Here is a 23,646-nt window from a genome sequence, read left to right on the forward strand (position 1 = left end):
ACTTGCTTGGTATAAAAACATTGAAAGAACTAGGAGCAGTGATTTGTTGTTCTCCGGAAGGAGTGAGATTGTTTTTACGTGATTTTAAAGGACATTATGTGTTGAGAGATTTTGACCCCAGACTTCAGAATGTACCACAGCATTTATGGGCGCAAGGTCCGACTGATGTAGATTACATGCAAATTACACCACACCGTGTCACCCTCAAGCAGGGAGTTGTACTGCCACGAATCCGACAATACAAGTTACCACCTGAAGCTGTAGTGGCATTACTGAAAATTGTTGACGAACTCATTGCACAAGGAGTGGTTGTAGAAACTGACTCCAATGTATGTAATTCTCCTATCATTCCGATTCTTAAACGAACTGACCCAAATGCACCACCGGTCTACAGACTAGTGATTGACCTCCGAGAACTGAACAAATGCATAATACCCCAGTACCCAGTGGTCCCAGACATTTCTTCACTATTGACTGCAATTGATTCCGAAGCGACGTTCTTTACTGTAATTGATCTCAAGAACGCCTTCTTTAGTGTCCCGATCCATCCGGCGAGCCAATACCTCTTCGGATTCTGTTTAAATGGCCGAAGCTTCAAATTTAGTATTTACAGTCAAGCATTGAAAAGACAACTAGACTGTATTCACATGCCTACTGACACTGCACTGCTCCAATACGTTGATGATTTTTGATCACAGCACGGACAGAACGAGACTGTGAACGAGCATCACTGACAGTCTTATACTTCCTGGCAGAAAAGGGGCACAAAGTGTCCCCTTCCAAGCTACAATTCTGTGCCCAGCAAGTGGTATACCTTGGACACTTGCTGTCCAAGAGGGGTAGACAGTTGACACCTGACCGCATTCAGTTAATTGCACATCTTCCACAGCCCAAGACACAAAAGGAAGTACGGGCATTCATTGGCCTCACTTCTTACTGCAGACAATGGATTCCTCAGTACGCATATCCAGCCAAACCACTCATACAGTTGACAACACAGGAGGCAGCGACTTCGACTGTCCTCCCTTGGACTCAAGAACATACACTTGTTTTTGATGAATTGAAGAAAGCTCTATGTCAAGCACCGGTTTTAGCGACACCATGCAACAGCAAACCTTTTACACTTTTTGTCACTGAACGCTATGGCACAGCATTATCTGTTCTCACACAAGATCAGCCAGGAAAGCACAAGCCTTGTGCTTACTTTTCTAGTACATTGGATCCAGTGGCCCAGGCTCTGCCTGCGTGCCTCAAATCAGTTGCAGCAACAGCTCTAGCAATCAGACAAAGTGATTCCATAGTGTTAGGACATCCCCTGACAGTACAGGTTCCACACTCAGTGGAAGTTCTCTTGAACAGGACACAGACACAGCACCTGACTATAGCAAGACTGACAGGATATGAACTGACATTGTTCCAGCCACACATAGAGATCAGACGTTGCAATACTCTGAACCCTGCTACACTTTTACCCTCGAGCACAGCAGACCCTGCACCACATGACTGTGTGGAAGTAATTAACACAGTGACGAAGCCAAGACAAGACTTGACAGACATTGCATTACCCGACCCAGACCTGACACTTTATGTGGATGGTTCATGCATGAGAACAAGCACAGGCGAGTTAGTGGCCGCATATGCAGTGACCACTGATACTGAAGTCATAGAAACACATTGAATTGACACCCTGTCAGCCCAAGCAGCAGAGCTCATCGCTCTGACCCAAGCCTGCATACGAGCCAAGAACCTGAAAGAAAACATATACACAGATTCACAGTATGCATTCAGAGTCGTTCACGACTTTGGAGTCCTTTGGCAAGAGAGAGGTTTTCTGACCTCCCATGGAGCCAAAATACAGCATGGTGGGCGTGGAGCCAGTGTGCTGGACTATGTGCTGTATTTATTATGTGGTACATAAAATTACCCGGACATAATTTCTATACATTAATAAAGAAAAAGGATAGCTCATAAAATGAGAGGCAGAGTCCGTGGTGTCCGAGTCAAAAGGGCTTTATTTCAATGGCTCGAGCCAGGGGAGAATCGGGTTCCATCACCACTAAGGTTCAGGAAGGGATACCTGACGCTTTATTCACATAACACATTATATATAGTAAAACCATACAATTGCAATGAATAGAGTAGGCGGAACACTCCAGGCGGAGCAAGTGAAAGAGAGAGATAAGAACACATGGGCGTAAAAGATGGCGTGTAAGGAGGCGTACACGTGGGTGTTCACTTGATGAGTCATAGGTGTGTCATAGGTGGGTGGATGCATAGAGGAGGTCTGCAGGGTCAGCAGAAACCTTTACACTACATGTGCGCGCAACTGGTCATGACGTGAAATTGACGTGTAACTGGGGAGAGCTGGGGGCTGACTTTAGCACTAGTAGAGGAGTCTGGGATGTCGGAACGACCTGCACCTTGGGCACATCTGATATCTTGTGTTTGGAGGATGTATTGTCTGAAGTAAAGGTCTCTCGAGTAAAGGCTGTTCAGTACTAAATGCTAGTGTGCGCATATATTTCTTCGTGCATTGCGTGGGGGCCATGGGCCTACTATGGCAACGGGTTCGGTAAATCACTTGCATGGAGACAGGAAGGCTAGGCCCTATGCTCTGCAGGCGGAAAATGTTTACCTCTTTCACTAGACTGGAATGTGTTTTTGCGGAGGCTGAGCAGATAACTGTAGGCAAAATACCGTCTTGGCAGGCAGGCCAGGCCGGGCACCTCTCGGCTGAGCAGGGAGTAAGGGAGAGGTCAGGGATGCATACCTAAACTGCAGCTTTCAGAGACAGAAGAGGCTCGGAGCCTGAATTCAGGGCCTGGCTCGGCTGGGCCACAAAAACGTGTGCCATGTAAATGCATTGGCAACGTAGGCCTCAATGCAGAATTAACGTTTCATTCATGGAAGGCCTAATAACTGACATGCTAACATTAGACGGAAATGCAGGGGCATTATTATGACAGGCACGGGAAGGGAATTACATGATAACATGGACATACATGGGGCATAGGTACGTGGATAGGGTGCGAGTGGGGGGACACACTGACCACATAAAATTTCTGTTTCCTCAGCGATCCATGGCCAGGCCAGCCCCTATGCCGCCTGCCCGCCTGAGGAGCCAAATAACACCATGGATGTCGCCAATCGGTGGTTACTAATTTTGGGAGGGGCCACCCATCCCATCAGTGGACCGCCAGTCCACTCACTTACACATGCCCCCCAAAAGGGGGCGGAGCGTTCCAGGCAGCTCCCGGTTGCTCAGGCCCACAACCGCCCATAGGACTAACGGGGTGCCGTCGTACTTCCAGGGGACACGCTAAGACATCCCTGGGTATCCTTGGCTTAGCACCCTTAATGTGCTGCTGCATGTAGCAGCCTTCTGTACCTTGCAGACTCTGGATTGCCCTGTAACTCCTCTACAGCTCTGGGGATGGCCACCGTCACAACCAGGGCCCCCCACCAAGGTAGGCATCTTTAACTACATCCTGCTGATTACAGGGCCTCTCCCAGTTCCAGCCAAAACAAGTCCCAGCCTATACTGGACCGGAGGCCAGCCTGCCCCTTCTGGACAGGTGCCCCATCCTTTCTTATCTCCCTGTGGACTTTAGACGGATAACCAAAACCCCTCTGTTCAGGGATGGATGAATAACTTACACCAGGGGTATTCAAATCTGGCAGCAGGACCCTCCTAACCTGGAAAGTCAAATCTTTGCCTCCCAGATGTCAGACCCCAGTGGTAAGAAGGGAGACCCCCCCCCGTCCGGTGCCTGCACAATTACACAACCCCTCCCAGGGTGGCTTATGGCCGGCTGTCCCCTTACATGCCTTAGGGTTCCCATCGCCCCACCTGTTAACATGCCTAACTGGTTCTGCAACTGGGAAGGGGACCCAGTATCAGTGGTATCTGCCTCGCCCAGCACTTCATGTATATGTGCCCAGGATGACCTAAAACCAATAGTTTGGTGTTGGTTCAATGGTAACATTGCCTGGCTGAAGAGCAATACCTTTGAAAAGCCACTCCTGGCCAGAATGGCAATGCAGATGGAAGTAAGAGTTAACAAGCCAGCCTTACTTCCTCTTTCACACAGTTATCTGTATATAGCTGTATATAGCACTTGTCGAAGTATGTCCATCGCATTCAGTCAGTCACCAGTTGCTGTATTCCTAGATGTGTCCACACTGCTTGCCCTTGAAAGGTGCAAAACACGGGACTACAGGAACGTTCTTTGATTCTAATGCCAGTTACATGTTTTAGCCCTATGGGCACGCTATCACTTGAAGTAAGGTGAGCCAGTGGGCAAAGGGAGGTGATTCATTGTTCCATGTTCCACTATAGTGGGAGGAAAACTATTTAAGACAATTTAACAGACTAATGGATGAAGTTTTCTGTCCAAAGGCCACTATATATAAATTTGTATAGTATGTATAATTTCATAAATTTTTTTTAAAAACACTAATCTGGCGACTGTGGCGAGAAAACTAAAGATGTCACAGAGGCCAGACCTAAAAATGAGGTAAAGAGATTTGCTGAAGCTGCTGTCCTGAACTACCTATATAGATGCAGTTTTGATGTCATGCCGCCCTCAAATTCTGCAACCGATTAAGGAGAGAAATCTTTAGCGCAACACTTTGAATTCTTCACAGCATTAGTGACATATGGCCTGGTGTTACTTGCCCAATAATATATATATATATATATATATATATATATATATATATATATATATATATATATATATATATATATATATATATATATATATATATATAACAACATATGAATGAACAATACTACATTTTCTCTTATGAATTAACTATGTATACTACATTAGTCATAAAATGTGTAATTTTGTTGGATTTTGCTTTTTAAACTATATAGGATTCGAGTTAAGATTATATACTTTCTCTTTTTTTGCACTATAATGAACTGAAAGAATTTTACTGTTTTTCCTCTTTTCAATAGGCTCTCTGTTATTATGAATTACAGGCTATGGATTACATGCCAATATTTGTCGGTTGGGTAACTTATATATTTGAGGTGGCTTTTAAGTTTTGGTCCCACTAATCAAATTGTCATGATACCCATTTAGAGCTAGGGCACTTGGCCAGTATATCTGAAATATAATTATTCTAATTGCTTTGTATTTATGTCGAACGTTTTATACTCTGTTTTTATGGAGAAATGAATTGAAATATCTAGACATATTTATACATTCGAATATTGGCATACAATTATATAATCAGTGTTGTGTTTGTACATACATTAATGGCATAGTCTGTCTTCTACATCCTTTACAAAAGAAGGGAGGAGCCTTTGTTACTGGGAAACAGTATTTATGCACTGTGGTGGTCACGACATGTCATGTGATCAAGTCCGGGCTAACCGGACGAAACGCGTCATGTCTGTTTGGATGGGAAAATAAAAGCACTTTGAAACTTCGAAATCTTGCCGTGTGGTCCGTATCTCCTGGTCAGAATCCGTCTATGCGGTGAATACTGGGAAGTGATAGGCATATATATATATATATATATATATATATATATTTTTGTCCTACAAATTGCCTTAAGCATTCGGAAGGCACACGCATTGCTCCGCCATCCAGCAGTATCATGCAGCCTGTTCGCTCACCCTGTGTGCCAATTAAAATAGCCGACGCGTTTCAGGGCTTACAGCCCCTTCTTCCTGGGCAATGATACACACATACAAAGCCTGCATTTCTCTTTTCCGATTTTTATTTCATCACGCTCCTGCCTGCCCATGGGCGTGTCCTCGTTACACTTCCCTCGATGATTTCTGGGGCTTGGAGTCCTCAATGCAGGTAAGTATGTTCATGGGTGTATTGTCAATCAAAGTTCATTTAGTCTCTAAGTGAGTCACAGGGCTTTGAAACAGGCCAGTTTTGCATATTTGAGCAACGTGCTGTTTAGTACCTGAAATGTTCAGAGATACAGCCTCTGCCAGCTGGTGATTTTCGTTTCCTCCAACTGCCGACGGTGCTCTTCCCACGGCCAGGCCGCCGTGCGATAATTTTGTCCTACAAATTGCCTTAAGCATTCGGAAGGCACACGCATTGCTCCGCCATCCAGCAGTATCATGCAGCCTGTTCGCTCACCCTGTGTGCCAATTAAAATAGCCGACGCGTTTCAGGGCTTACAGCCCCTTCTTCCTGGGCAATGATACACACATACAAAGCCTGCATTTCTCTTTTCCGATTTTTATTTCATCACGCTCCTGCCTGCCCATGGGCGTGTCCTCGTTACACTTCCCTCGATGATTTCTGGGGCTTGGAGTCCTCAATGCAGGTAAGTATGTTCATGGGTGTATTGTCAATCAAAGTTCATTTAGTCTCTAAGTGAGTCACAGGGCTTTGAAACAGGCCAGTTTTGCATATTTGAGCAACGTGCTGTTTAGTACCTGAAATGTTCAGAGATACAGCCTCTGCCAGCTGGTGATTTTCGTTTCCTCCAACTGCCGACGGTGCTCTTCCCACGGCCAGGCCGCCGTGCGATAATTTTGTCCTACAAATTGCCTTAAGCATTCGGAAGGCACACGCATTGCTCCGCCATCCAGCAGTATCATGCAGCCTGTTCGCTCACCCTGTGTGCCAATTAAAATAGCCGACGCGTTTCAGGGCTTACAGCCCCTTCTTCCTGGGCAATGATACACACATACAAAGCCTGCATTTCTCTTTTCCGATTTTTATTTCATCACTCTCCTGCCTGCCCATGGGCGTGTCCTCGTTACACTTCCCTCGATGATTTCTGGGGCTTGGAGTCCTCAATGCAGGTAAGTATGTTCATGGGAGTATTGTCAATCAAAGTTCATTTAGTCTCTAAGTGAGTCACAGGGCTTTGAAACAGGCCAGTTTTGCATATTTGAGCAACGTGCTGTTTAGTACCTGAAATGTTCAGAGATACAGCCTCTGCCAGCTGGTGATTTTCGTTTCCTCCAACTGCCGACGGTGCTCTTCCCACGGCCAGGCCGCCGTGCGATAATTTTGTCCTACAAATTGCCTTAAGCATTCGGAAGGCACACGCATTGCTCCGCCATCCAGCAGTATCATGCAGCCTGTTCGCTCACCCTGTGTGCCAATTAAAATAGCCGACGCGTTTCAGGGCTTACAGCCCCTTCTTCCTGGGCAATGATACACACATACAAAGCCTGCATTTCTCTTTTCCGATTTTTATTTCATCACGCTCCTGCCTGCCCATGGGCGTGTCCTCGTTACACTTCCCTCAATGATTTCTGGGGCTTGGAGTCCTCAATGCAGGTAAGTATGTTCATGGGTGTATTGTCAATCAAAGTTCATTTAGTCTCTAAGTGAGTCACAGGGCTTTGAAACAGGCCAGTTTTGCATATTTGAGCAACGTGCTGTTTAGTACCTGAAATGTTCAGAGATACAGCCTCTGCCAGCTGGTGATTTTCGTTTCCTCCAACTGCCGACGGTGCTCTTCCCACGGCCAGGCCGCCGTGCGATAATTTTGTCCTACAAATTGCCTTAAACATTCGGAAGGCACACGCATTGCTCCGCCATCCAGCAGTATCATGCAGCCTGTTCGCTCACCCTGTGTGCCAATTAAAATAGCCGACGCGTTTCAGGGCTTACAGCCCCTTCTTCCTGGGCAATGATACACACATACAAAGCCTGCATTTCTCTTTTCCGATTTTTATTTCATCACGCTCCTGCCTGCCCATGGGCGTGTCCTCGTTACACTTCCCTCGATGATTTCTGGGGCTCTGAGTCCTCAATGCAGGTAAGTATGTTCATGGGTGTATTGTCAATCAAAGTTCATTTAGTCTCTAAGTGAGTCACAGGGCTTTGAAACAGGCCAGTTTTGCATATTTGAGCAACGTGCTGTTTAGTACCTGAAATGTTCAGAGATACAGCCTCTGCCAGCTGGTGATTTTCGTTTCCTCCAACTGCCGACGGTGCTCTTCCCACGGCCAGGCCGCCGTGCGATAATTTTGTCCTACAAATTGCCTTAAGCATTCGGAAGGCACACGCATTGCTCCGCCATCCAGCAGTATCATGCAGCCTGTTCGCTCACCCTGTGTGCCAATTAAAATAGCCGACGCGTTTCAGGGCTTACAGCCCCTTCTTCCTGGGCAATGATACACACATACAAAGCCTGCATTTCTCTTTTCCGATTTTTATTTCATCACGCCCCTGCCTGCCCATGGGCGTGTCCTCGTTACACTTCCCTCGATGATTTCTGGGGCTTGGAGTCCTCAATGCAGGTAAGTATGTTCATGGGTGTATTGTCAATCAAAGTTCATTTAGTCTCTAAGTGAGTCACAGGGCTTTGAAACAGGCCAGTTTTGCATATTTGAGCAACGTGCTGTTTAGTACCTGAAATGTTCAGAGATACAGCCTCTGCCAGCTGGTGATTTTCGTTTCCTCCAACTGCCGACGGTGCTCTTCCCACGGCCAGGCCGCCGTGCGATAATTTTGTCCTACAAATTGCCTTAAGCATTCGGAAGGCACACGCATTGCTCCGCCATCCAGCAGTATCATGCAGCCTGTTCGCTCACCCTGTGTGCCAATTAAAATAGCCGACGCGTTTCAGGGTTTACAGCCCCTTCTTCCTGGGCAATGATACACACATACAAAGCCTGCATTTCTCTTTTCCGATTTTTATTTCATCACGCTCCTGCCTGCCCATGGGCGTGTCCTCGTTACACTTCCCTCGATGATTTCTGGGGCTTGGAGTCCTCAATGCAGGTAAGTATGTTCATGGGTGTATTGTCAATCAAAGTTCATTTAGTCTCTAAGTGAGTCACTGGGCTTTGAAACAGGCCAGTTTTGCATATTTGAGCAACGTGCTGTTTAGTACCTGAAATGTTCAGAGATACAGCCTCTGCCAGCTGGTGATTTTCGTTTCCTCCAACTGCCGACGGTGCTCTTCCCACGGCCAGGCCGCCGTGCGATAATTTTGTCCTACAAATTGCCTTAAGCATTCGGAAGGCACACGCATTGCTCCGCCATCCAGCAGTATCATGCAGCCTGTTCGCTCACCCTGTGTGCCAATTAAAATAGCCGACGCGTTTCAGGGCTTACAGCCCCTTCTTCCTGGGCAATGATACACACATACAAAGCCTGCATTTCTCTTTTCCGATTTTTATTTCATCACGCTCCTGCCTGCCCATGGGCGTGTCCTCGTTACACTTCCCTCGATGATTTCTGGGGCTTGGAGTCCTCAATGCAGGTAAGTATGTTCATGGGTGTATTGTCAATCAAAGTTCATTTAGTCTCTAAGTGAGTCACAGGGCTTTGAAACAGGCCAGTTTTGCATATTTGAGCAACGTGCTGTTTAGTACCTGAAATGTTCAGAGATACAGCCTCTGCCAGCTGGTGATTTTCATTTCCTCCAACTGCCGACGGTGCTCTTCCCACGGCCAGGCCGCCGTGCGATAATTTTGTCCTACAAATTGCCTTAAGCATTCGGAAGGCACACGCATTGCTCCGCCATCCAGCAGTATCATGCAGCCTGTTCGCTCACCCTGTGTGCCAATTAAAATAGACGACGCGTTTCAGGGCTTACAGCCCCTTCTTCCTGGGCAATGATACACACATACAAAGCCTGCATTTCTCTTTTCCGATTTTTATTTCATCACGCTCCTGCCTGCCCATGGGCGTGTCCTCGTTACACTTCCCTCGATGATTTCTGGGGCTTGGAGTCCTCAATGCAGGTAAGTATGTTCATGGGTGTATTGTCAATCAAAGTTCATTTAGTCTCTAAGTGAGTCGAATCCTTGCATTTTGTATCACAGAGGAGAATAAAATAAACTATCCATCTCTGTTAGTTAAGCATCTGAATGCATTTCACAATCAAAAGGAATTAGCACATTTGATAATGATATAATAAATAGCCTTTAGAAACATTTTAAAAAACAATCACAAAATAAATAATGATCCTATTTGAGCAAAATGTAAAATGTATAAATACATATCAAATATTAAAAGGTTCTAAAAGGCATTTTTTAAAATAAAATCCCTGTTCAAAAATATTGGGATCAATCCCTGATTTGATTTACTTTTATGATATTGTGGCATAAATGCGTTCATGTGTACCATAGATTGTAACTGAACTTGTTGATTCTCTATTCTATGTGAATTCTATATAGAAAGTGATATGTGCTACCTGAAATAAATATACATGTTACCTTTCACTTTAAAATAACAAAAATTGAAAACTCAAGTGCTAAACAAACAGTGCATCTGTGTTTAGCTTATTAAACAAGCATTGGCATAGCCAATAGGTCTCGCCTTTGGGGCCTTGTAAGGGTTGAGGCAGAGCTATTGACTTGGCCAATGTGTTCAAGCTGTGCTGTAGAGAAGTGTAGCTGCTGTGCAGCATGCTGAAAAGTTATAATAAAAAAGTGCGAGAAGCATTTTTGTTACCTTATATATGACCAAGAAGGCATTAAAAAATGCATGTACAATAAAAAATGTCCCCATTTTCTTTTGTTCTTGCAATGAATGTTAAAGTTTTTTTTGAGGGGCATAAACAATAAACAATTGGAAGTTGAAGGTTGTGAACTAGTACCTGTATTATAACACTAGCAGCGGCCAGACGCTAGGGGAGAATCAACAGATGGCAGATTCTGAGAGTAGGCTGAGGTGGTGTTGAGTGATGTTGAGGTGGTAGTGGTGGTGGTGGTGGTGACTGGTGCTGATACAATACTCAGGTGATGCTGAATGATAGTTAGGTCTTACTGAGTGATGATTATGTGGTGGTGTACTATTGCAAAGGCGCTGCTGAGTGAAACAGATGTGGTGGTGAGTGATGCTGCGGTGGTGCTGAGTGATGCTGCGGTGGTGTTGAGTGATGCTGTGTTGGTGTTGAGTGATGCTGTGTTGGCCGTGAGTGATGCTGTGTGGGCCGTGCGTGATGCTGTGTTGGCCGTGAGTGATTCTGTTTTGGCCGTGAGTGATGGCTGTGAGTGATGCAGTGGTTTTGCTGAGTGATGCTGCAGTGTTGCTGAGCTATGCTGTGGTGTTGCTGAGTGATGCTGTGGTGGCGCTGATTCAGTGAGAGAGAGTCAGTGAGAGAGAGTGAGCCAGTCAGTGAGAGAGAGTAAGCCAGTTAGTGAGAGTGTCAGTCAGTGAGAGTGAGTCAGTCAGTGAGAGTGAGTCAGTCAGTGAGGGTGAGTTAGTCAGTGAGAGAGAGTCTGTGAGAGGGAGTCTGTGAGAGGGAGTCTGTGAATGGGAGTGAGAGAGTGTCTTTGAGAGTCTGTGAGAGAGTGTCTGCGAGAGTCTGTGAGAGAGTGTCTGTGAGAGAGTGTGTGTGAGAGTCTGTGATAGAGGGTGTGTGAGAGTCTGTGAGAGAGTGTGTGTGAGAGTCTGTGAGAGAGTGTGTGAGAGTGTCTGTACGACAGTGTGTGAGAGATTGTCTGTGAGAGAGTGTCTGTGAGAGAGTGTGTGAGAGAGTGTCTGTGAGAGTCTGTGAGAGAGTGTCAGTGAGAGAGTGTCTGTGGGAGAGTGTCTGTGAGAGAGTGTCTGTGAGAGAGTGTCTGTGAAAGAGTGTCTGTGAGAGAGAGTCTGTGAGAGCATGTCTGTGAGAGCGTGTCTGTGAGAGAGTGTCTGTGACTGTGTGTCTGTGAGAGAGTGTCTGTGAGAGTCTGTGTGTGAGTCTGTGGGAGAGTGTCTGTAAGAGAGTGACTGAGAGTCTGTGAGAGTGTGTCTGTGAGAGACTGAGAGAGAGTGAGAGAAAGAGTCTTTAAAAGAGAGTCTGAGAGAGAGACCGTGAGAGAGTGTTTGTGAGAGTCTGTGAGAGTCTCTGAGAAAGTGTCTGTGAGAGTCTGTAAGAGTCAGTCTGTGAGAGAGTGTCTGTGAGAGAGTGTCTCAGCATGTCTGTGAGAGTCTCTGTGAGAGTGTCTGTGAGAGAGTATCTGTGAGAGAGAGTCTGTGAGATTGTCTGTGAGGGTCTGAGAGAGTGTCTGTGAGAGTCTGTGACAGTCTGAGAGAGTGTCTATGAGTCTGTAAGAGAGTGTCTGTGAGAGAGAGTCAGTGAGAGAGTGTCTGTGAGTCTGTAAGAGAGTGTGAGAGTCTGCGAGAGAGTGTATGTGAGAGTGTGAGAGTCTGTGAGAAAGTGTCTGTCAGTCTGAGAGAGTGTATGTGAGAGTCTGTGAGAGTGTGAGAGAGTGTCTGTGAGAGTCTGTGAGAGAATGTCTGTGAGAAAGTGTCTGTGAGAGTGTGTGTGTCTGTGAGAGAGTGTCTGTGAGAGAGTGTCTGTGAATCTGTAAGAGTGTCTGTGAGAGACTGCCAGTAAGAGTGGGAGAGTCTGTGAGAGAGTGTCTGTGAGCCTGTAAGAGAGTGTCTGTGAGAGTCTGTAAGAGAGTGCCTGTGAGAGTCTATGAGAGAGTGTCTGTAAGTCAAGCTCTACCAGCAAAACAGAAGCGCAAGACAGTGTGCAGTCAGCTGGGTTTTCTTGATCTTATAGTCCACTATTGTTTTCATATCCATCTGCTGAAAATGTCACAATTTGGTTTATAAGGCTGGCTAGTTTTTCAATATTACATACCCCAATATAAATGCTGAAAGGAAAAATAAAAGTTTTGACTAAGCGTCATTTGGCTAACACAGCATCATGTGTTTCTTAAAATAAAGCAGTCTAGCCGCTTTCAGTCACTAATTTACATTTAAACAATGTCCTTAAAAATAACACATGATTATTGGTACTTTATGTATTTTACACAGCGCTTTGAATCTTGCATCTGTCACTGTGAGCTTCACAAAACTGCAGATTGTGGGTCACTGTCATCCAATATACTCCTTTTATAGTCCTTGCAATTATTTTGCATTTTAACTGGTGATAAAACGCTGATGTTTGCTGCTAGATCTTATACCGCTCGCTAGAAACAGCGCCTTCAAAGCAGGCACTGATTCACAGCGCTGTGACTCTTTCTGCCAACAGTTTTACTATGTGTAATTTTGTTTCTAGAGAGAGTTTGTCGCTGTTCTCCAAATACATATCATGTAGTCAGCTTCTGTCTGTATTCTGACAAGACAATCTATGAAAATTAGGCGTTCCTTAGCCATGAGGCAACTGACAGAAAACATATCTTAATGTGCTGAGTCTCAGGGGCGGCTGGTGACATTTGAAAGTGGTGAGGCGTAAAATGATAATCATACTGCACCGTAGCGAGCGAGCGCAGCAAGCGAGCCCGAACCCCCTAAGGAGGGTTCGGGCGGATTTCCCCCTGAGAAAAGTTTGAAAAAAGCGTGGACAAATGGTGCATTGTTAAGCAAATTTGAGAAAGCAGGAAGGTTAATAAAGCAATTGTGAAAGTGCAGTTATTATATTAATAGATGTCATAACATAGGTAGCTGCTTATTCAGTATAACCACAGAGCTTCATACATTCCGTCCTATTACGCTGAATTCAGAAATCACTATTACCCAATACAGCGTACTCATTTTATCATGTTTGTAAAGATGAAATGCTAAGCCGCGCCAACCGTATTTGAACCCGTGACCTTCAGACTATACTTAGATCCCTGCAGCATTATAGTAACACACTGAGATACTTTACTTTTATATAAAATATTTGGGAGTATTAATGCAGCTTTCCCAGATGATCAATGCATATACTGCAATGGAAATGAACAAAAAAGGTCACAGAAATCGTTATACAGGCATTTGTACCACAGGTGAATGCTCAAAAATCGAAAGAAATTCTGAACAAGAGAGAGAAGGGATCTGTCTGTTTATAGCAAAACCTTCGCACACAGAAAGGTTTCTCCCTTCTAACAGCTGCCCTGCTACTGGCCGCAGTGCGCCTTGAAAGATGCTTCAGTGCGCTGTGCAGCGCAGTGAGTGAGGTGAATGTATTTATCATAGTTTGAACAGAATGACTCAGAGGCCAGGATGTCTCAGTCTCACAGTGAGCTGAAATACACAGAAGGCTGACAGAGCACCCAAGGCCCAAGCTGAATGCACTCAACAACTGGCCCCGGGGATCTCGAACCCCGCCACTGTGCCCCTCAAACTAGGATTCAAGGCGCTACACGTCCTCATTCCAAGTCAACAATTCCCCCCCTTGGCTCCAGTACATAAGCAGCCTGGGCTGGGGACACTCAGCACTTTGACGCATTGTATTCCCAATCTGAACCAAAATCATGTTAGGTCAAATTGAAAAGAAGGCTAACTATGCAGCCTACAGTCGAGTCAGACACCTTGCTGTTCACTTATGCATTTTTATATAGCGCGCTGCGCGGACTTTACCCGATGGTGTCAGAGTGCTTCACAACAATATGAACAGTAATGACACTACACATGAGGAGAAAATTACAAGTGAACAAATAACGTACAACAGCAAACGTTAAGTTACATGAGGCGAAAAGTGATAAATGTGAGCAAACGGTACAATTATAGGAGGAAAAAAGTGACATCTATGCAGGTTCGTTACAAAGGTATATTACAAAGTACTTGAACTTCACACTACAGTACAGTAGTACTTCTAAAAAATGCTGGGCCTGTGTCCAGTTCTGCCAGGCAGGGAACGAACGTAGACCAAGAGTTAGTGTCTGTCTGCAGGCAGCCACGTGGTGAGTCGAACTGCGCAGCACACAAGCCCTAATGATACCATAACACTGGGCCTGTCCCAGCCAGCAGCAGGGGGCAATGACAAGGTACAAACAAACACTCACCTTTTTCAGCCAGGCCGGGACACCCCCTGACCGCGCACAAAGCAGCTTCTGCCTGGTGGTGTCTATTCCCCCCCAGCTGCCTTTCCATCCAGCCCCCGGCCCTTCTCCGGGATCCTCCTGTCCCTTAGCCATCATGGTAACAAACATTGGTAAACTAGAGCCTCGGAGTCTGCCTCCATTTGATTCATGCCCGCCCCGCCCAAATTGATAAGATAAGAAGGCTACCTATGCTGCCTACCAGCCACAGAGTCGAGTCAGACACCTGTTCACTTGAACTTCTAGCTGCTGTGTACTGTACAGTACTTCCGAAAAACGCTGTCAGACCAATTCTGCCAGGGAACGAACGGAGAGACAGACAGAGTTATGTCTGCAGCCACGTGGTGAGTGGACTGCGCAGCACACGACACGAGCCCTAGTAACGACGACACACCACTGGCTACACACACTTAGCAGCCTGCCAGCCAGCAGCGCGTGCATCCCCAAATGGCCAATCACTGCATGGCTTCACATGAAGTCACACAGTGATTGGCCATTAAGTACGGCTGAGGCAGTGTGTGTGCTACCACCCACGCGCGGCATCCAATGATGGGTTGCCTGCACTTCTGCACGGTGGAACAGCCAATCCTGGCGCTGCATGCAGCGCCACGATTGGCTAGGGGGGCAGAGTCACTACTCGCCCTTTGAGACCCCGGGGGCTGCGGCAGGCAGTGGCACGGCTGCTGTAAGAAACAGCACCCCCCTTGGGGCAACTCTAAAGGGGAAGGCTGAACCGCGCATGCTCTGGCTAGTTACAGCCCAAATTTTCACCTGCGCAGACTGCTGCAGCTGAGTGTGGACTGGACTGTCACTCAAGCTGCAGCAGCCCAGCCCCGCCCCACCCCCTGATCACTCCTGAATGCTCTGGGTGTGTCCCGATTCCCGGAAATACAGTAGCGCTGCTGCGCTATTTCTTAGTGTGCACTACAGTGCTTGACGACGGTGCGTCCCAGGCTTAGTGGGGCTACGCCCCTACGCCCCAATGGACGCACCGCGCCTGCTGAGTCTCATTGTAAATTGCAAGTGCAAAGATCTCCACAGTTTACTTTAACAATCTGCCTGCAGAATAACACAACTTACAGAAGTGTCAGCAAGCCCATTTAGTGGATAACGTGTGTCAATTATATAAACAACCCGTGCATTCAACAGTTTTAACAAATAAGTTAAAAGTGTCGTGGTCTCACATGATCTATTTATTTTTCAGTTCTACAGCACCCAGGAACCTTTTTTCTTTTTATTAGAAGTTGACATTGGAAGTGACAGAAAAAGCAGCTCGTAAGATTTTCAAATGAAATAGGCGTCACAGACTGAAAGTGAGTGAGGCCAATGCCTCTCCACATAACTATAAGGGCAGGAGCAGACGAAAGAAATAAGCAACAGCTCGGGAGGGGGGAAGGACAGAGGCAAGAAGCAACAGAGGGGAGGGGGAGGGTCGAGGGACCAGAAAATGTTTACTGACGAGAAGGGCGGGGGGAGAAAGGAGGGGCGAGTGAGGGGGTAGTGGAAGCAGAGCGAGGCTTAATGAGATAAGAATGGCAGATGGCGGCTGCGCTTTCACTCGCACATGCACACAAGCTTTAGGCCAGGAAAAGCTTGTGGGTAGGACTTTGAAAAGCCCCTTACTAAAAGTCGAGCAACAGCGCATGCGCTGCTGTAGGCTCGACCTAAAAACCATGATCTTTACTGGTTCTGGTGATTTGGCAGCCTCCAATTTCAACAAAAATACGACTCCCATATATATTAATTCTATTTATAAAGTGCATTTCAGTTGTGGAATAAATAGAATAAATATGGGATAATATTAGATGTTTGTAAAAATTTATGGATCTATAAAACGTAAAAGTTAATGTTTATTGGAAAAGGACGCGCAGTGATTTGGGATGGGCAGGACCTCTTCGTAGGCAGGTATATAAATCTTCTGTGTTATTTGACCCTCCTGGTGACTTGCTATCCATATTTAGAATATAGAGTGTCTCTAGTCTTCTGAGTTGATAATCCCTGTTGCCGCCTCTTTTGATTTTGGGTATGGCATCTATAACAAAATAAGAGAAGTCTTTCAAGTTGTTGTTATGGACTTCACTAAAATGTCTGGCGACAGGGTAAGTAGGGTCGCAGTTGTTAATGGCCCTAATGTGCTGCAGAATTCTTTTACTCACCTGTAGCTTAGTGCTACCCACATATCTTAGTTGGCATGCACATTCCATACGTAAATTGCATATTCCGTTTTGCAATGGAGCGGTTTGTTGATTTTTACCTCCTTATCGCAAAACGCAGTGACATAAGTTTTTTTATTTGTGCTGCATTGGCATTCCTTGCATGTCTTACATTTAGTGAATCCATTAGACCTCCCAGGATATAGCGGCATGGATTTGCAAATTTAGCGGCATAAATATGGCAATTTAGCGGCACAAATATGGAAATTTAGCGGCATTTTTGCAGCACTTTATTTTACTCATAATCATTCATTTTCAGCTTTAAAACAATGGGAAATGGCGTTTAAAAGTACACAATGGTTTATCTAAACTTTTTTTCCAAGTTGCACTTCTGTATGTGTGCTTTTTATTTTAAAAGTAAATATTGCTCAATCTTGCATGTATTTGCATATAATCAAGGAGTATTCGGTGAGATATATCAGTAGCCTCAAAGTGTTATATATTGCCAAGTGTGTACACATTGTCATACTGGGAGTGGACCACTGTCAGTGATGAAAACTGAGCTCAGTGAGTGTACCTACAGGGTGCAGTTCGATTGTAAAGGCTCTGCATTAATGAATCATGTACAGAGATTTGAATAACTTATGCACAGGGACACAAAGCTTATCTTAGTAGCAGGGGAGTCTCTTTAATCCATGCCGTACCTCTCTAAACAGTACGCCAAAGGTTTTGTGCTGCGGCGGGTTGGGCCTTCTTGTCCAGATAATAAAATACACTGAAAAATAGTTGTTCGTCACCCCAAATATTATTTCCAGTGCGTGAGTGATACTATTCCGACACCTTTTTTTTAAAGGTAAAAGCAGTGTATTCAATCAACTTTTTTCCAACAGAATGAAAACGTTAGTTGATAATGAGTAAGTTAAACATAGGCATGTATGCTGCATCTCAAATACTGTATCTCCCAATGCGTACATGTTTATATTAAAAAAAATTACATTTTAAGGAGACTTTTGTGGGAAACAATGTATCTCGCTGAACCAAGATCTTAATGCAGTAACCATTATGTTTAACCACAAATGCAAAGTAGCCATGAACTCCGCTAAAAGGTTCATAGATGTGCGATCATGCACAGCACGGAAACGGGAACTCAAGAGCAGAACAAAGTCCATGCACAGCCTCGATTCTGTGCCATATCAAATGATCCGAGCGCAAACATGCTTTTGTTCGTAAGCACCAACAAAGCCCCTAAGCAGCTATACAGCAAAGCGCTGCTTGTCTTGTCACTTACATTCATTCACTTTCCAGAGTCAAGTCGCAGAAATTCAACTTCCATAATCAAGCGTTCCCATCATGGAGGGTTAGTGCATCTGCCGGCCTCAAAGTGCTCCACGGCTCGGTTCAGCCGAAGCTGCAGGCACTGCAGGGTTAACTCTGCCTCGCAGATTAATTTACAGGCGCTGCGTCCCCAACCGAAGACAGAATGAACATCTGCCCGAAAGTAGAACTGCACAACTAAAGGAAATGCAGAGCGAGTCACGTGACCCTTAGGGCATGACACTTAAACTAGCTAGTGAATAGGAACAGTTCCCAACAGGTATTATGTAGTGACAGTTTTGAAGACGTATGCAATAAGCATTACAGAGAAGGGAAAAACCAAGGAGTCAAGGAATTTTTTCATAGAAAGTGGTCTTATTTTCAAAGGTAGTTAAGGATCAATACAGTTAAAGCAGCACTGTACAGAGTGGATCGTGTGACAACCCGGTGACACTTGGTGCAGGTGCTTATATACAATCAGTGACAAGGTGAGTGTGCAAGTGTTTAAAAACAACAGCAGTGGCGACGCATTGAACAGAATTCACAACATCAAATAATGGCCCCGGTAGAGACAAGTAATCATTGCTTGAAACAAAATTATTATGATGGGAGCACAAGACGTGAAATGCGTCGTGAAATTCAAGCTGTCTAGTCGACGGCGTTTCGATCCCAGTTGTTCGGGATCCTCATCAGGACGGGGTTGTCGATGAGAACAGTGATTCTAGCTTTCCTAGGATGGCATAATCCAAATCCTGGTTAAGAACTCGATCGTTCAAGGTAGCTGGATGATTATCCCGTCTGGGCAGCGGGCGGTGTTGGCGAGTCCTGACTGAATCAGGGAGGTAAGCCGTAACCGGGGATCTGCTGTCACAACGGGTTGCGGGCAGAAAGCCCGCAACCCGTTGTGACAGCAGATCCCCGGTTACGGCTTACCTCCCTGATTCAGTCAGGACTCGCCAACACCGCCCGCTGCCCAGACGGGATAATCATCCAGCTACCTTGAACGATCGAGTTCTTAACCAGGATTTGGATTATGCCATCCTAGGAAAGCTAGAATCACTGTTCTCATCGACAACCCCGTCCTGATGAGGATCCCGAACAACTGGGATCGAAACGCCGTCGACTAGACAGCTTGAATTTCACGACGCATTTCACGTCTTGTGCTCCCATCATAATAATTTTGTTTCAAGCAATGATTACTTGTCTCTACCGGGGCCATTATTTGATGTTGTGAATTCTGTTCAATGCGTCGCCACTGCTGTTGTTTTTAAACACTTGCACACTCACCTTGTCACTGATTGTATATAAGCACCTGCACCAAGTGTCACCGGGTTGTCACACGATCCACTCTGTACAGTGCTGCTTTAACTGTATTGATCCTTAACTACCTTTGAAAATAAGACCACTTTCTATGAAAAAATTCCTTGACTCCTTGGTTTTTCCCTTCTCTGTAATGCTTATTGCATACGTCTTCAAAACTGTCACTACATAATACCTGTTGGGAACTGTTCCTATTCACATACTACACCCATCCCAACGTGGTTTATGGGTTCTCTCCTGTTGTTTTCATACACACTTAAACTAGCTAGGCGGTATTAGCAGATACCCTTGGGGACATTAACTGACACAAAGGAAAGCGCCCCCTGAATTGATGTGCTGGGGCCTTCTTGGGCCCATGAACTCGCCCTCCTTGAGTCTGAACTGACCCACAGTGACATCAGAAGTGACCTTCCTGGGAAACTTCTTCCCTGACCTACATATTGAGCCTAGTCGCGCTGGTTGTTTTAGGTGTGGTATGCTCCCCTCCACCTCTCATTGATTGCTATTCTGGGGCACTTTTGTAAAAATCGCTGCGTTTTTACAAAAGTGCCGATTTCGCGGGCACTTTTGTAAAAATCGCTGCATTTTTACAAAAGTGCCGATTTCGCGGCAAACAGCGAAATCGCGAAATCCTGGAGGGTCTGTCCAATGGGTACAGTCAACCAGTTGGTAGTATTGGATGACTCTGGGCTACTTGAAACTAGGCTATTGTACATTGAGGGAGCTCTTTTATAAGTAATGTTGGGTTTAGGTGAAAGCTTGTGGCCTATTATGGGGTCATTTTTGACAATTGCCCAGTTTCATTGTATGATTTTCTTTATGGATTTTTCTTGAGCACTGTAAGTGATAATAAGTCTCAACTCATCAGGATTTTTTGTCGTTTTTGGTGTTACTGTTCTATTCTTTTTGGGGATTAGCAATTCAATCCTGACCAAATGTTGTGTTTTATTAATGGCCTCTTGTATAGTTTTAATAGAGTACCCTCTGGATAGAAATCTCCTCTTACTTTCCTGTTGGGCTTTCACTAGGTCTTCTGGGCTGCTACAGATTCTTTTAACACCATATACAGGGTCTGGGCTTACTGGCAATAAGGACAAGCCTCACCAGAACAATGATAAACCAAGAGCGGTACCAATATTGCCACGTAACTTATGTGCTGGATCTCGGGTGATCACTCGAATAACTGAATTAAGCAGTAATTCTCAATGAACCATATTTCAGACTGAATCAGTTTTGTTTTATTTTTTAACTTAGATGCATGTATCAATTCAATATGCTATTTTTTGTTTTTTTTTTAATCAGGAAACATTTCTTTAGTTCCACATCATAAATCTCAATGAACACAGATTTTAAACAAATAACAATACGCAAAACAATATTTTGACAAAAAATCACAACTTGCAATCACCATTCATACCACACAAAAAATATCATCACTAGATATATTACAGTTATTTACAATCTATACAATGTCACAATTGAAAAACAGACAAAGCATTGGAAATAAGCAAGTACACAATGTTGTTATTTTCTGAAATAATCAAGGGTTCCTAATGCTGAATAGAAGAGGTCTACGCGTTTCGATAACCCCTGGTTGTGGGGAAATCTCATCAGGACCGTATGCCTGCGAATGGAGAACGAGATTGGGTCAGGTGGGGGGACAAAACCAACTTCCTCACAACGCTACAGTGGGGGAAGAGAAAACTAATCATACCTCTCAGTAGCTGGCTTTGCTTTTGTGGTTGTCACTGTGGGCAAAAAATGAGGTGGATTTAAGCCTCTAAAGTGAAAGCGCCAGAGGGGCAATCATTCAATCTTAGCAAAAACATTCACTCGTGTCTACTTACATCGTATTACGCCTACTGCGGCTGTTTATTGAACTGGAAAAAAATTCGGGTGGAAGCGGGTAGCTGGGGGGTAAGAGGAAATGGTTTTAAAATTTGGGGGGAACAACTCGATTCCATTGTTGTAATCGTTTTAACAAGGCGACTTACTGTTAATTGCTTAGCGCAGGGAGTTCACGGGTATCTCAGTCTGTATTGAGCGAATCAATAACGTGCTCCGGTCTCCTGTAAGTGAAATGGAGCTGGTGTCAGGTATCCAGATTGATTTTGAAGATCGCCTTACTTGCGATGTTTCTCTGACATGTACAAGCGTTTACCTGTTAGCGTCGTGTCCGCTGTCTAACTCGGGGGGTCTGCGCTCTTCGATCTCTGTTCGTTAGTCCAGTGACCGGCACCTTCCAGTCGGTAAACTTGCTCTCGCGTTCGGTTGTTTTAACTCACTTCCTGGTTACCCGGGGATTATGGGGATTGTAGTTTTTTCGCCCGTTGTCATGGAGACGGGCCGCGTTTTGAATTTTGAGTGTATGGGGCCGTGGTTCACGGTCTCTGTGGGAAACAGCAGTCTGAATCTTGGTCTCTTCATTATCATCAACATTTTAAAGGCGGTAAAGCTCGGAAAGTTCATTAAGGCCGTTTATTGCAGAGTTGAATTTGACTATCAGCATTGCTTCAGTGTGTGACAATTTCTCTTCCATGTCACCACCTCTGGGGTCTTTCTCAATTTTAGCAATTACTGTCCATCTTAATTCATCAACGGTATGTTTGTGATTGACCCAATGGTTAACCAGTGGGGCCGTTAACACATTCTTTTTAATGCGTGATTTGTGCTGGGTAATGCGACATCTCACCTCCTGACTTGTTTTGCCGATGTAAAGTTTATCACAGGGGCATTTGATTCCATATATGACGAACTTGGATTTACAATTTGTAAATTTTTCATGTTTCCACGATATCTGTTTATGTTGAAACAGATTTCCTTCCTCAGTACTAGCACAGCAGATACAAGAGCCACATCTGTGATGGCCTTGGATCGGTGGTAATCCAAGCATAGTACTAATTGTTGGTGTGCTCGGTTTAAGTGCTGCTCGAACTAGGTGATTGGCTACGCTTTGGTCCTTTTTGAAGGCAAATAATGGTTTGTCTTTAAGTGTCTCATCGATATTTTCCACTAGATGCCAGTTTTGTAGGATTGTTTTTTTGAAATCATTTGAATTTGGGCAGAATGTAGAGACACAGACCATCCTGTTTTGGGGTGGTTTAACCTTATTTGTTAATAGTGTATCTCGGGGGATCCACCATACTCTTTTCATTGTTCTTCGGAGAAGTTTCATGGGGTAGCCTCTTTGGGATAGTTTTTCAGTCAAGTTAGCAGCATGTAGCATATATTCATCCTTAAAATAGCAATTTCTCTTGATCCGCAAGTACTGTGAAAATGGGAGATTCTCTTTCAAATTGCGTGGATGGCTGCTGTTAAAGTGCAGTGCCTTGTTTCTGTCCGTCAATTTTTTGTATAACGTTGTGACCAGACCATCATCTGTCGGGTACACTTCGACATCGAGGAATGCCATTTTGATTTTGGAGTAGTTGATGGTAAATTTGATTTCCTCCGTTCTTGCATTTAACCAATGGTGAAATTCCTTCAATTCCTCTTCCGTCCCTTTCCACGTCATAAAAACATCGTCGATGTATCGACTCCAACTTGTGATTTTTTCTTTGAATGGGTTCGACTGGTACACAAACTTTTCTTCAAATAACCCCATAAAAAGTATGGCTAACTCCGGTGCAAAGGGGCAACCCATGGCTACCCCGCTTATTTGAAAAAAGAATTCTCTGTTGAAATTGAAGAAATTCTTCTTTAATGCCAGTGTGGCTAATTGCAAAATGAATTCCGTTGGTACTCTGGTAGGTCTTGGTCGTTGGTCTAAGTAAAACTGTATTGCATCCAGACCATCACTCTGGGGGATCTGGGTGTACAGTGAGCATACATCCATAGTGACTAGGAAGTCTTCGTTTTGGTTGAATGGAATAGTTGGAAGTTTATTCATGAAATCAGTCGTGTCTCGAAGAAAGGATTTGACTTCTGTCATAAAAGGTTTCAAGAAAAAGTCTACAAACTTAGACACTGGTTCGAATAGTGACTCGCATCCGGAGACAATTGGTCTACCGGGGGGATTTTGTTCATCTTTGTGAATCTTTGGCAAGACGTAAAACAACGGTGTTCGTGGAGTGTTGCATTTCAGGTATTCGAATTCTTTCTTGCCAATTATTCCTTCTGCTAAACCTTTTTCCAGAATTGGGTTGAGTTGTTGTTGTAATTCTGTAG

Source organism: Lissotriton vulgaris, chromosome 5 (assembly GCF_964263255.1).
Source record: "Lissotriton vulgaris chromosome 5, aLisVul1.2, whole genome shotgun sequence".
Taxonomy (NCBI): domain Eukaryota; kingdom Metazoa; phylum Chordata; class Amphibia; order Caudata; family Salamandridae; genus Lissotriton; species Lissotriton vulgaris.